Source organism: Girardinichthys multiradiatus, chromosome 4 (assembly GCF_021462225.1).
Source record: "Girardinichthys multiradiatus isolate DD_20200921_A chromosome 4, DD_fGirMul_XY1, whole genome shotgun sequence".
NCBI lineage: Eukaryota > Metazoa > Chordata > Actinopteri > Cyprinodontiformes > Goodeidae > Girardinichthys > Girardinichthys multiradiatus.
Genome location: NC_061797.1, coordinates 51,418,920 through 51,431,976, shown reverse-complemented (window position 1 = coordinate 51,431,976; position 13,057 = coordinate 51,418,920). Strand labels below are relative to the sequence as shown.

Here is a 13,057-nt window from a genome sequence, read left to right as displayed (position 1 = left end):
GGGGGGTTGGTAGCTTTATGGGAGGAATTTGTTCCTGAATGGGATGTAGAGGAGATGATTTGAGGTGTGAATGGTTTCTTGTCATGTCTGCAGTAGAAGCCATTCAGACGGTTGGCCAGGAGACGACTCTGTTCAGGATGGGTGGAGGGGCTCCTGTAGGCAGTCAGGTTTCTCAGACCAGTCCATACAGCTGAAGTGTCACCAGTAGAAAGGATGTTCTTCAGCTTCTCACTGTAGCTTCTCTTGGCTGCTTTGATCTCCTTTGTTAGTCTGTTCCTGGCCTGCCTGTACCGCGCCCAATCTCCACTGCTGTGAACTTCTTCCTTTTCCCTGCGCAGATTCCTGAGGTGTGGAGTAAACCATGGCTTGTTATTCCCAAAGGTGCAGAAGGTCTTGGTCTGCACACACATGTCCTCACAGAAACTGATGTATGATGTCACCACATCAGTTAGTTGGTTTAAGTCAGTGGCTGAAGTTTCAAAAACAGTCCAGTCTGTGCATTCAAAGCAGGCCTGTAGCATCTGCTTTGATTCCTCAGTCCACTTCTTAACAGTGTGAACCTTGGGTTTGGAAGCTCTTAGTCTCTGTCTGTAGGTTGGGATGAGATGGATTAGATAATGATCTGAAAAACCCAGAGCAGCCCTGGTAACAGCATGATATGAGTCCTTTAAAGCTGTGTAACAATGGTCCAGTGTGTTTTTATCTCTGGTGGGACACTTAATATGCTGTCTGTATTTGGGGAGTTCATTGGAGAGGTTTGTTCTTTTAAAATCTTCTAGTATTATGATGAAAGAGTTCGTGTATTTTTTCTCCATGTCTGTAATCAGCTCAGCAAGATGTTTATCAGCAGCAGAAGTGCAGCCATGAGGTGGAAAATATGAGCTGATTATTATAAACGAGGAAAACTCTCACAGTGAATAAAACGGTTTACAGATTATGGAAAATGACTCCAGATCAGGCTATATGTTTTTCCAGCACTTTTACGTCTCTGCACCAACCTTCATTTATATAAAAGCAGATTCCACCTCCTCGCCTCTTCCCCGATAGCTCCGCGCTGCGATCCGCTCTGAGCAGCTGGAAGTCCGGCATCAGCAGGGCGCGGTCCGGGATGTTTCCACTCAGCCATGTCTCGGTGAAGCAGAGAACCGCTGATCCGCGGAGGTCTGAGTTTTTACCGGTGAGAAGAAGCAGCTCGTCCATCTTATTGTTGAGAGAGCGGACATTTGCAGGTGGATTGAAGGCAGTGGTGTGCGAAGTCCTCTTTTATGGAAGCAAATCGTTACCATATTTCAAATGAAAAAGCATTTCCAGAAATGCTTTTTCATTTTAAGAATGTGGCTGCATTGTTTGACTCATAAATGAAATTAGTAATCAATCATCCTATTTGCATTTTCTTCTTCATGACTTCACATTTTATGCCATAATTAAAAAGAAAACAAAGCAGACATTGCTTTTTCGTTTTCGTGATCTGCCCGCAAAGTCCTGCCCAGAACTCGAAAACGAAAAAGCATTCCGAGCTGCGGGCGCAAAAGAGTGACGTCAGCAGCTGCTCTTCCTCAGCTCCCTGCTGACCGAGCTACCCATCTTGTTCGCTAGGGGGCGCTGTGCACGTCTGCATTGCATTACATTGCAAACATGCCGAGAAATTGATTGAATTGCAGCAGGACCGAGCTCAATTTGTGGCAGTGGCAGGAAGAACTGGTAGTTCTGGTGGCAGGAAGAACTGGTAGTTCTGGTGGCAGGAAGAACTGGTAGTTCCGCCACAGCCTGTCACCGGCGCTGCCACAGCCTGCCGCAGGGTGGCAGGGGATTCCGCGAGGATGCCAGAAGGTGCCAGACCGGCCGTAAAAGCTTGCCAATGCGGTTGCCGCTGTTTTTGTGGAAGCTGATGCTGATTATCGGCAAATGGGATTATTGTTGTAGCCTGTTACCTTTAAATAATGATGTCATTATTGATTATTATTTAATAAACAGCTTTAGACCCATAACATAAGGTGATTGTATTTACTTGACATGGAAAATAAATAGCACTATGTGTATGTATGAAGTGTTGAAAGGATGACGATTTATTGCACAAACAGCCGGTTTATTATAGAGCACGAGCGGCTATTCTGAATCGTCACTCACAGAAAAATATAAATAAATGCTTAAAAACACGCTGGATGTCTCAGGCCATAAGGCTGCCACCGGAACTACCAGTTCTTCCTGCCACTGCCACAAATTGAGCTCGACCCCGCTGCAATTCAACCAATTTCTCGGCACGTTTGCAATGTAATGCAATGCAGACGTGCACAGCGCCCCCTAGCGAACAAGATGGGTAGCTCGGTCAGCAGGGAGCTGAGGAAGAGTGGCTGCTGACGTCACTCTTCTGCGCCCGCAGCTCGGAATGCTTTTTCGTTTTCGAGTTCTGGGCAGTACTTTACGGGCAGATCACGAAAACGAAAAAGCAATGTCTGCTTTATTTTCTTTTTGATTATGGAATAAAATGTGCAGTCATGAAGAAGAAAATGCAAATGCAAATAGGATGATTGATTACTAATTTTATTTATGAGTCAAATAACGCGGCCGCATTCTTAAAATGAAAAAGTATTTCTGGAAATGCTTTTTCCTTTGAAATATGGTAACGATTTGCTTCCATACTCTTTGGCGGAGCTTTACCAGCACGCTTTCCCCTCCGACGCTTTCGGCGCTGGATCCCGTATAGAGCCGCAGCTCCTCTTGCCAGGAGCTCAGTGAACCTCGGATCAATGAAAGATGGTGAAAAAATCCCAAGAAAGGACTCTCTGATGTTGAGAAGTTCCTCTCTACTGAAACTAGATTCAACAATAATGTTCAGTGTTTTCCTTTGGATGTTAAGATGTATTGTTTTTATTTAAAGACACTGAATAGAGAGAGGGCTTCATCGTGACGCAGTGGTAGTACCCTTGGTAGTGATGGCCAAATGAAGCCTCATGAAGCAATGAAGATTTCCAACACATTGCTTTGCCTGAAGGTTCGTTACTTGATGCTTCATTCATTTCTCATTAGTGACATCTGCTGCTGCACAGACACTGTGACAGCCTTCATACTTCAAATATCAGAACATGTTTGCAGTATTGACACAATAACGTTTTTTTTAAAACCCATGTGTCATTTCTTTATAGTTCTTAAATTGAATTATACCCAAAATAATTCTGCTAATATGCTGACATCTAGTTTTCTTTTATGTGATATGATTTTTATGTGGACTGATTTGACAATGAAGATGCACTGCATGCTTTGTGTGTGTGACTTCCTTTCCTGGGGCTTCTGCTTCAGATCCTTGATAGTTAGCTGCACATTGAATTTCACTCCTTCAATAGCATTCAGTCTGTTTCTCCTGGTGAGACTGAAATGTCCTTGCCGATCAAACAACTTAATGTGAAATTGCTGGTTGATGGGTATGGTGTTAATTATTTTTATTCAAGAACAAGACATTTTTCACAGTAGTTGAAAGCGGTTTCTTCGTCGGCTGATGAACCCCCCCAGGCTGGAAAACAGTCTCTTGCAAGGCACTGAGGATGCTGGTGAACATAGGGACCTCTGTGCCATGCAGTACAAGCAGGGATGCACATGTTTTCGTGTATGCCAGGACGCCAGGGGGTCTTCATTTCTCTTCAAGTTAACCTCTACCAGGCATCGCTCCACCTCTACTATGGCATCTGCTGTGGCATTGGAGCTTTGTCTCTTCTGGTCCACTGTTTCATCTAGCAGACACCACAGTTCATCTATAACTAGCAAAAAAACCATTAAGTATAATCATACAACACCAACAGCCGAAATACAGCAGTACTAATATGCCAAGTTCAAAGAATTTACAGAATAAATAAAAACTCACCAGAGTTGCTGGTGCCTTCTCCTGCATCTGATGGATGTGGAAGCCAAGATTTTTTAACTTGGAGTCAAGTAATGTGGCCATTGTCATCATGTTTAGGGATTCTAGACTTGTCCCATGTTCTCTGACACGCCTTACAAGGTTGTCTGAGGGAAGTTTAGCAACACTCGTGATATTTGCTGATTTTGCAAGTACTACATGGTGCAGCATGTTCATTAGGGGTATAACCATTGAGGTTGGGACCCTTCTATCTTCAGAGAGCTCTAATGTTGCCTGGTAGAAAGGGAATAATACAGGTAAGGACTCCTGATACTCCTGACAAGATAGTGAGGTTATATCAGTTTTAAGAGTTGTGAGGGCTGCTGCCACGGGATTTTTTTTGTTGAAAAAGACGTTCCAACATAAGACAAGTGCTTTTCCAACGTGTGTCAACACGTTCAGTGAAAAGCTTTTGTGACTGTCTTCCCATCTGTATCTGTATTACTTCTGGCTTTTCTTTACCTGTGGTGCCTGAGTGAAAATATGCTACAATTCGTTTGGCCTTTGTACGAATGTCACACAGAGCAGGGAATTATTCTTTTTAAAAACAAATTCAGTGCATGAGCAATGCACACAGAGTGTCTGATCCTGAAGGCCTCAGCACATACAGTCATGTTTGATGCAGCATCAGTGACTTGGCAATTAACCTTATTAGTTATGCCCCACTCCTCCATGTTTGTATGAACTACCCTTGCCAGATTTTCTGATGTGTGACTCTGAGGGAAATGCTCAACTCCAAGCAGCACAGAGCCCAGTTTGTCATCTGCATCAATGAAGTGGCATCTTATTGCCAGGTATGCCTCTGTATTTATTGATGTCCACATATCTGCTGTGAGGTTCACAGCAGACACCTTCTGTATCTCCTCTTTGGCCGTTTTTTCATATTTTTCCTCCACTTTAATGCCTTGAAGGAAAGGAAATTAATTCAAATTCCTGCAATAATTAGTTATCACTACATTTGATCTTGTTGTGTACACATATAAACCTTTCTAGTAGGGAGAACATAGGTGGGATCCAGCAAAAAAAGGAGTTCCCTGAATCCCTCGTCTTCCACAACAGTAAAGGGCTGTGCATGCTTTACAATAAGATTGACCACAGCACCATCCAACACCTGCTTTCTGGAACCTGAATGATGCTTGGAAATGCAGCACAAGTGTTTGAAGTGTGTGATTTTTCTTTTTCATGTATGGCTCTGAAATACCTAAGCATTGATGAAGTATTATTGTTTTATACCAGCTCACTGGCACACAACAAACACTTCACCTGAAATACAAAGATGAAAGTTAATTGATACATAATTATTGGTAATGATGCAAAGGCAATCAAGTAATGTGCTGCAAACACACACACTTTTCCTTTTTTTTTGTTGACTCCATTCTTCTCAGATGCTCCTATCTATACTGACACGCGACCAAACTATTACAACAACCAACGAAGCAACAAATGTCATCGCGCTTTTATTTTGAAATCAAACACGCAAAATGAAGCAGTGACGTCTCTACGGAAATGCGAGACATTGTCATCGTTTACGTGGTTTTCCACAAGACGACACAATCATCGAAGCGGGGCTTCATCTAACTCGCCCCTTTTTTACTCTGTACACGCCTCAAAGCTTGGCTTCAAATGTCCCATCCTGCCCCTTGGAGTGATAAGGTCCTGGGTTCGAATCCCAGCTTTTGGTCTTTCTGCCTGGAGCTTGCATGTTTTTCCCGTGCATGCGTGGTTTCTCTTTGGGTACTCCGGCTTCCTCTCACAGGCCAAAAACATTTGTCTCTTAAGCACCCTTAAGTTTGAGGTGTGTGCTAATGGTTGTTTGTCCTGTGTGTCTCTGTGTTGTCCTGTAAAGGACTGGCGACCTGTCCAGGGTGACCCCCTTCTTCCGCCCATTGACTCCCTGTGACCCTGCATGGATAAGTGAATATGGACGGATGGATGGAAAGTCCATGTGTCGTGATGATTTAATTAAAAACAGGCTCTTGCCTAAACCAACACCATCAGGACTGGGAACTTCAGTAACACTGAATGTTGTCCTAATGGGATTAAACCCAGGATATGTTGCGTGTAAAGCAGATGTGGTGACCTCTACATTGTAGAACCGACCAATCAGTTCAGAACCAGAATTTAACCATTGTGTCAGTCTCCTGTTTTGTCTCCGGCAACACTCAGAGAAGCTAAACTCTGCCTTCTTTAACTGTCACTGTGTTGGTCTTCATCTCCTCGTGTCGGCTCAGCTTCATCCATCAGGTCCATATGGAGGGGCCTGAAGGCGGGAAGAGGGGCGGGGACCAGAGGGGGCACAGAAAACTGAGCAACATGTTTCCCTCCTCAGCTCAACGAGAGCACAGAAATCTCAGACAATCAGTTTCATTCATTTAATAGGACTGGGACTGAGGGATTTCTCTGTGTGCGCATGTTTGTGTGTCTAACGGGTTCAGTTGGAGCCTCAATAAAAATTTTTTAAAATCAAGAATTAGGAGTTGGACTGTATTGTGCATCTTCTCTGATCCACACAGGGTCACGTTCCTCTAAATCTTTGAAAAAGTGGTGCTGAAGGTTCTGGAAAGTCCTAACCTAACAGAACAAAGGCCCATTTCCTCCTGTGATTGGATGCAGCGGTTTGGTTCTCTTATATTCACATAAAACTGTCTGACAGTATTAACTGGACAGTTTGTTGCTATAGTGTGTCACATTGGTGCTGAATGGGACTGGATGTTTTTATCTGTGTGTTGTTATGCTGCTATAGGTTTAGGCTGCTGGAGGACATAATGACCACTTTCACCCTCTTCACTACATTCTCATACTACTCTCTAATTTTGCATTATTTGCTGTTATTTCAGCTTTTAACTTTGTTCTCTCTTTTCTCTTCCTAGAAGCTACACCTGGTCTGACTCTGTGTCTACCTGTGACACCTTTCTGGAGAGGGGCATCGTCCGAGCTTCTGCTGGCAACAACTTAATGCTCACCTTCTACAGATGATCCACATGGTCCTGTCTTTCAGTGTTTAACCCTTTCTCTCTCCTAGACATGGCTACTGACTGAGCTTCTACTGTGACTAACTCTATGTGCTCTCTTTCAGACTCTAACCTTGAAAACTGGCTCAGAGTTTATCTGTTCTTTCTTTCTAGGTGAAACGACTAAAGGAGCTACATCCATTAACATTTACTTTTCCTTCCCATAGAAAGTACTCCTGGATCAGTGCTTCTTTGTTCTCTTTGTGTCTCTGCTCTGTTCTCTCAAACCTCCAGTCGGTCGTGGCAGATGGCCGCTCACACTGAGCCTGGTTCTGGTTCTGCTGGAGGTTTCTTCCTGTTAAAAGGGAGTTTTTCCTCTCCACTGTCGCTACATGCATGCTCAGTATGAGGGATTGCTGCAAAGTCAACACCAGTGACTGTCCACTGTCTCTACATGCTCATCCAGGAGGAGTGAATGCTGCAAGTCACTGACTGGATGCAATCTGCTGGGTTTCCTTAGATAGAAAAACTTTTTATCCAATTTGAATAAATAACTGAATCTGACTGAACTGTTCAATGGTTACGATTAATAGGAATGTATGAACCTGACTGTTGTGAAGAACCTTGAGACGACATGTGTTGTGAATTGGCGCTATATAAATAAACTGAATTGAATTGAATCTTTCTGACATCTACATATTCAGCAGTAGACAGAATTTCTGACACAATGAACCCAAACTCTGGTGAGGGATCCAAGAACTTTCAGCTTCCTCTGCAAAACAAGCCCAAATCATCATCCTTCTGCCACCGTCCCTGACGGTTGGTTTATTTCTTTTACACGATCTTTCAACATTCCATCTGAAGCATACAGAGTCTAAGATTGAGCTCATGGGTTTTGTTTTGTTATTTTTCTGAGCATTTTACGCTCTGACATTGGAGTGACTTTGCTAAGATGTCCATTCCTGGGGGGACTGGCAGCTGTCTCAAATGTTTTCCACTTGTGAGTTATCCTTTCCTCTGTAGAACACTGGATATCAAATCATTTGGATGTGGTTTTATAAGACTTCCTGGATTGATGGGAAGCAACAGTTGCTTCTCTGAGGCCATTGCTGAAATATTTCCCTCTTCATCTTTTGGCATTGTGCTAACTCTGAAATGCTTTTTCCAGAACATCAAACTGGTACAACTCTTTATTCTATAGAGGTGTGCACTCTGGTGATGATCACTTTATCTAGTGTAAACTGTTGCACAGAGCTTCAGTTCTTCCTTTAACTTATCTTCCAGCATCCTGATATTTAAACAAATTGCAACAATTTAAAGCAAAATGCATCCTGAAGCTGATAGAAGTTTTTGTGCAGTCACTTGATAGTGTTGGGTTTTCCAGAAGATGCTTGATATAGTGGAGGACATTAGCACACAATGTCAACAAGTCCGTCTAAGGTTTATTATTGCTCACACTTAGCAGACAGAAGAGGAAGACTTTCTTTTATAACCCACACATCCACCTGTAGTCTGAAGAACACAGATGAAAGTAAACTGAGAGGCCTTTCCAGCAGCAAGCGTCGGCTGTTTTGTTGGTTGGGGGGGCTTCCCCGGCTCGCAGACCCGCTGCAGCTTCAGTTACTGCAGCAGAGAGTCGGTTGTGTTTGGCTGCTGGTGATAAGCTGCGGCTCTTTCATCTGTCGCTGTGCTGAGGTGGCAGCGAACGTTACTGCGGTCAGACAGGAAGCTACCAGCAGCTCCCTGTGTGTTTGTGACTGCATTGCTCTGTCTACATGTAAAAAGAAAAGCAGATATGCTTCATTAACTTTGTGATCAGAAGGAAGGAGTTGGAGTTTAATGACTTTTAAAGGATAATTTCAACATATTGGGGTTCTCTGTCTGCTGTGTTTTGTATCATTGGATAAGAGAAATAATAAAAATGATCATAGCACCGTCTCACCTTATTACAACATCATGCACAAACAAGGAATTTTAATTTTATCCATTAAACCTGCACAAAAATAGCTTTCTCAAGTGAAGTTACAGAAAGTTTTTATATCTTTGTTTGTATATCTTTTGTAATTAAATAAAAAAAGGTTGTCCTTAAATTATAGAAGATATTTAAACATTCAGTTTCATATAAAGCCTCTGCAATCCTGCGCTGTTCAGAGGTGACCTTGCAATCTGCTACTGACTGCTAAGGTTCATGCTGCTGCTTTTGATGCTCAGCTCCATTTTCTGGCCAAGAGTTGATTTTTTTCTAAAATGTTACTGTGACCCATCAGAACCCTATTAACAGTCCACAGCCCTGAAGTGACCCGGTTGCACAGCCGACGATGCTTAGATGGGGTGGGGGTCGTTTTTTGCCTCAGGTGGAGGAGATTAAGGATGTTGGTTGTTAGGTTAGCGATGAAGGGATGGAGCAGTGGATGGGAAGGTGGAATAGGACTTTCTCTGCTCTGGTCCATGGAGAAAGAAATGAGCCAAAAAGCAAAGCTCCTGATTTGCAGTCCCTCCCTCACATTTGTTCATGATTTGTGGATCATGACCAAATAAATGAGATTCTGTACACAACTGTGTGGAGGGAGACTTGAATCAGGGTTGCTGCTCCTCCACATCAAAAGGAGTTGAGGTGGTTGTAACATCACACCTCCTGTGTGCCTCCTTATGGAGGTTTTCCAGCCATGTCTCACTGGTAGGAGATCCCAGAAAAGAACCAGAGTTCACAAGAAGAACCGTTTATCCCCCTGTCCTGACCTTGAGATCCCACAGAGTATACTGACAGTGTCGCTTGAAAGAAGGATGTCTTGGTTCCCTTTGCAGAACTGTTAACTCTGTGACCCAATTCCAGATAAGCATGACACAATGGACAGACGGACCAGTGGACTGTAGACAAAAAGGAGGATTTTAAGTTATCCTCTACGATCTGGTTTTCAAAGAGAAGTTCAGAGTGATTTGAATCATGTTTTGGAAATTGCTACCAATGCCCTATCATAAGTAGTGAGTGTTCAGCAGTTAATGCAGGTGTACCCCAAGACTCAGTTCTTGGTCCACTTATTTTCATTTGTTATAGACATAATTTGCTAAGTCCTGGTTCAGCTGCATTGTGGCACAGCTGGTAGCACTGTTGCCTTGCAAGAAGATCCTGGCCAGGGATCTTTCTGCATGGAGTTTGCATGTTCTCCCCATGCATGGGTGGATTCTCTCTGGATACCCTGGCTTTCTCCCACAGTCCAAAAACATGACTGTTAGGTCAGCTGGTCTCTCTAAAATGTCCGTAGGTATGAGAGTGTGTTTGTATGGGTGCTTGTCCTGTGTGTCTCTGTGTTGTCCTTTGATGGACTGGCGACGAGGTCCAGGATGGACACCGCCTCTCCTAATGACCACTGGAGATAGGCACTTAGATCTACTGGTTGAGTAACTGGCGGAGTATCCCATAGGAGCTGTTAGTAGGTTTTATGTAGACCTTCTCCAGGACAACCAGCGTCTTCTGTACAAGGAGCCCACATGTGGAACCCCTAACCTGTAGAAAAACCCAACTGAAACATTTTCTTAGGTCATGAGTGATTGCCACCATTGTTTTGTGTTCGTTCCTGTTTTTTACTTTGTGTTGGGTCATAATCAGTTTTTACTCTTTTATGCATTTTAAACTTGAACCTCATGTTTTGTCATGGAACCAAAACTTGGGATATGCAAGACAAATGAGTTGATGTTTTAAATATGTAAGTGTCTGATCACTATAAAAATAGGGTGATAAATAAGAAGCATGTTGGACCGATCTAAGAAAGCAAACAGTGAAGCTAACCCGTATGTCCTCAGGAAGCAGCAGGTGATGTTTAAGCTACTTACCTGTGTATCGGTGAATGCATGTGTCCGCGTTAGTGAGTGGGACTGGGTGAACGTGGCTCCAGTGCTTTGAGTGAATGGTCTGACTGGAAAGGCGTTGTGTCAGTTCAGTCCATTTCCCATTTATGAGAATATGTAAACAATGTAGAAACCTCTAAACTCATTATTCATTGAACACCACAATTCATCTCCTTGGTCATGAAATGTCAAAAATAGATACTGGTGCAGTATGGGAAATGGAGGATGTGCCTCAGTGAAAATCTGTGTGGCAGTGAAGCTCTGCGCCAGCGAGTCACTGAAAGTTCATTCATATCTGTCTGTCTAATCCTTAAATCTGCTTTTATCACCTCCATCTTAAATCCGCAGCTCATCTGACGCTGCAGGCGACTGAAGGCAGCCAGAGGACGGGCGTTTGTCTGTTTTCCTCTTTCAGTTCTGAGCTCCCCGATGAGCGGCGGTGAAATGACTTTGGCGGCTGCTCCTAATGTGTTATAATTGGCACGAGGAGCTGCTCGCTCTGAACAATTATGAGAAGCTGGAGCTTCAAGCTCTGCTGAGAGAGACGGAGACGAGTCCTCTTCATGTTCTGAGCTTCACAGCCTGCCATGTTGTACATACTTGGGAGCTTTAAAACAGGCACGGCGAAGCAGCACCGACCGCTGCAGCCTGAAGGCGTGAACTTCAGGAAGTTTCGCGTTAAGATCTTTTCTTTAAAAAGAGAAACTGACAAGCAGCAGCTCAGGATGTGGTATAACCTGTTTTCTTCCAGTTTGTTGAGATTTTCACATCATACTCATGCTTAAAATTCAGATTTTTACATAAACTCGTCAGGCTGTGAGTGTTAGATTTTCTAATCCACGCAAGGTCATAAATATACATACAGGCTCAAATATGTATGATAAATGTAAATGTAGATGGATAAAATATATAGCTGGCTGTTGATTTGAGGTGAAGTTGAATAATCCTTATTCTTCATCACCCTTTGAGCCCTCCTAGTATACAACTAACTAACAGCTCAGTCTTTGACTTGTCAGATGATCAAGCTTCTGATGTTTGGTTTGAGCTCTGCTGGTTTCTGGGCTATTCTTGAATATCTAGACCAGTTTCACTTCATCGGAGGCGACGGTTTGGGTCAAATGGCAGAAACTCGAACAGAGTTGTATGTTCCAACATAAAAACAGTTGCACACAGATCCGAATGGGTTTTTAACAGATAAAACTAGTTAAGCTTAACCTCTTAAGCCTGAGGGTCTATTTTCCTAAAACTGCATACTCATATTTTACAAGGCATTTTTGAACTTGTACAATGCCTAAACCGCTAATCCTGGTATCAACTAACAGAAAGGTCCTGGAGGATGATGTGGATGTGAAAATTTGAGAGTAAATTATTCTGGACCTGAATAAATGAGGTTTAAATGCCCAAGAAATTATTTCTACCTAAAAGAAAACAGATGTATACATACAAAACCTCTTATGCTCGCTATAAAGAAGGAAATCAACACAACAAGCAATTGACAAGACATGCAGCAAATGGCCAGAGACCAGGAATCAAGCCCAGGACAACCGCATTGAGGACAATAGCCTCTGCACATGGTGAACCTGCTCTACCAGCTGAGCCACCAGCGCCCAGATATTGATAGTTACCTAAAGCATAATGCAAGATCATCCAGAGGTGAAGGCTTTTTAACCACCTAGTTATTACTGCTTTTATGAAATAACTAGACATGCTCACGCATGCTCGCACCAGCTGGATCAGCATCTGTCTTTCATTATTTATGAAAATACCTGCTTCCTCATCTGGATGGAACATCTTATCAAGGTTTTTAAGAAGGTACTCAGAGTGGTCTAGTCCTCATTCTGTCAAAACATGTTTATTCAGAAATAACATATATATGAGGAGTTTGTTGTAAAGCAGTTGCTGCTGGTGTAGTTACCGTTTTCACTTCATCTGGGCTGCAGACAGTCATTCTCCAGGTCCATTTGCTGAGCCTCAGCTCATTGTGAGTAACTGTGTCTCAGCTCCATCCATCAGAGCCCTGAGGGATGTTCTCAGTCTGTCGCTGGCTTCTCGTCTTAAAGCCTCGTCTGTCCGCTGGGGAATCCGGCTGGAAGCATCCTCCACTTCCCTCGTGTGTTCCTGTGTGTTGCTGCTTTTAGCTCGGCTCTGGGAATGAATTATGGAGGCGAGCAGAACAGAGGCAGCCTGTTACTGAGTGCATCATCTTATTTACTGCATGGTTTAATTTTCATTTCAAGGCAAACATGTGGGTCCACTTATCCCAGGTTCTGCAGGATCAACAGAACACAACCCATAAAAAATGAATATGATTCTTATTTTGTTCATTCTGTTTAGTTAAATGCATTACTGTACTGAACGCCCATTTGCT

The 13,057-nt window shown here is 43.2% G+C and overlaps 1 protein-coding gene and 1 long non-coding RNA gene across 2 annotated transcripts in view; one reads left to right on the top strand and one right to left on the bottom strand.

The window, feature by feature from the left end:
• LOC124867575 (nuclear receptor ROR-alpha A-like) overlaps positions 1–13,057 on the top strand; it is a 109,532-nt gene that overhangs the window by 50,103 nt on the left and 46,372 nt on the right. The window lies entirely within an intron of this gene.
• On the bottom strand, positions 7,640–11,085 carry LOC124867576. The gene is made up of 2 exons (XR_007038103.1): positions 11,019–11,085; positions 7,640–8,610 (listed from the first exon to the last, which is right to left on the bottom strand). It is a non-coding gene; the product is annotated as an uncharacterized LOC124867576 (long non-coding RNA).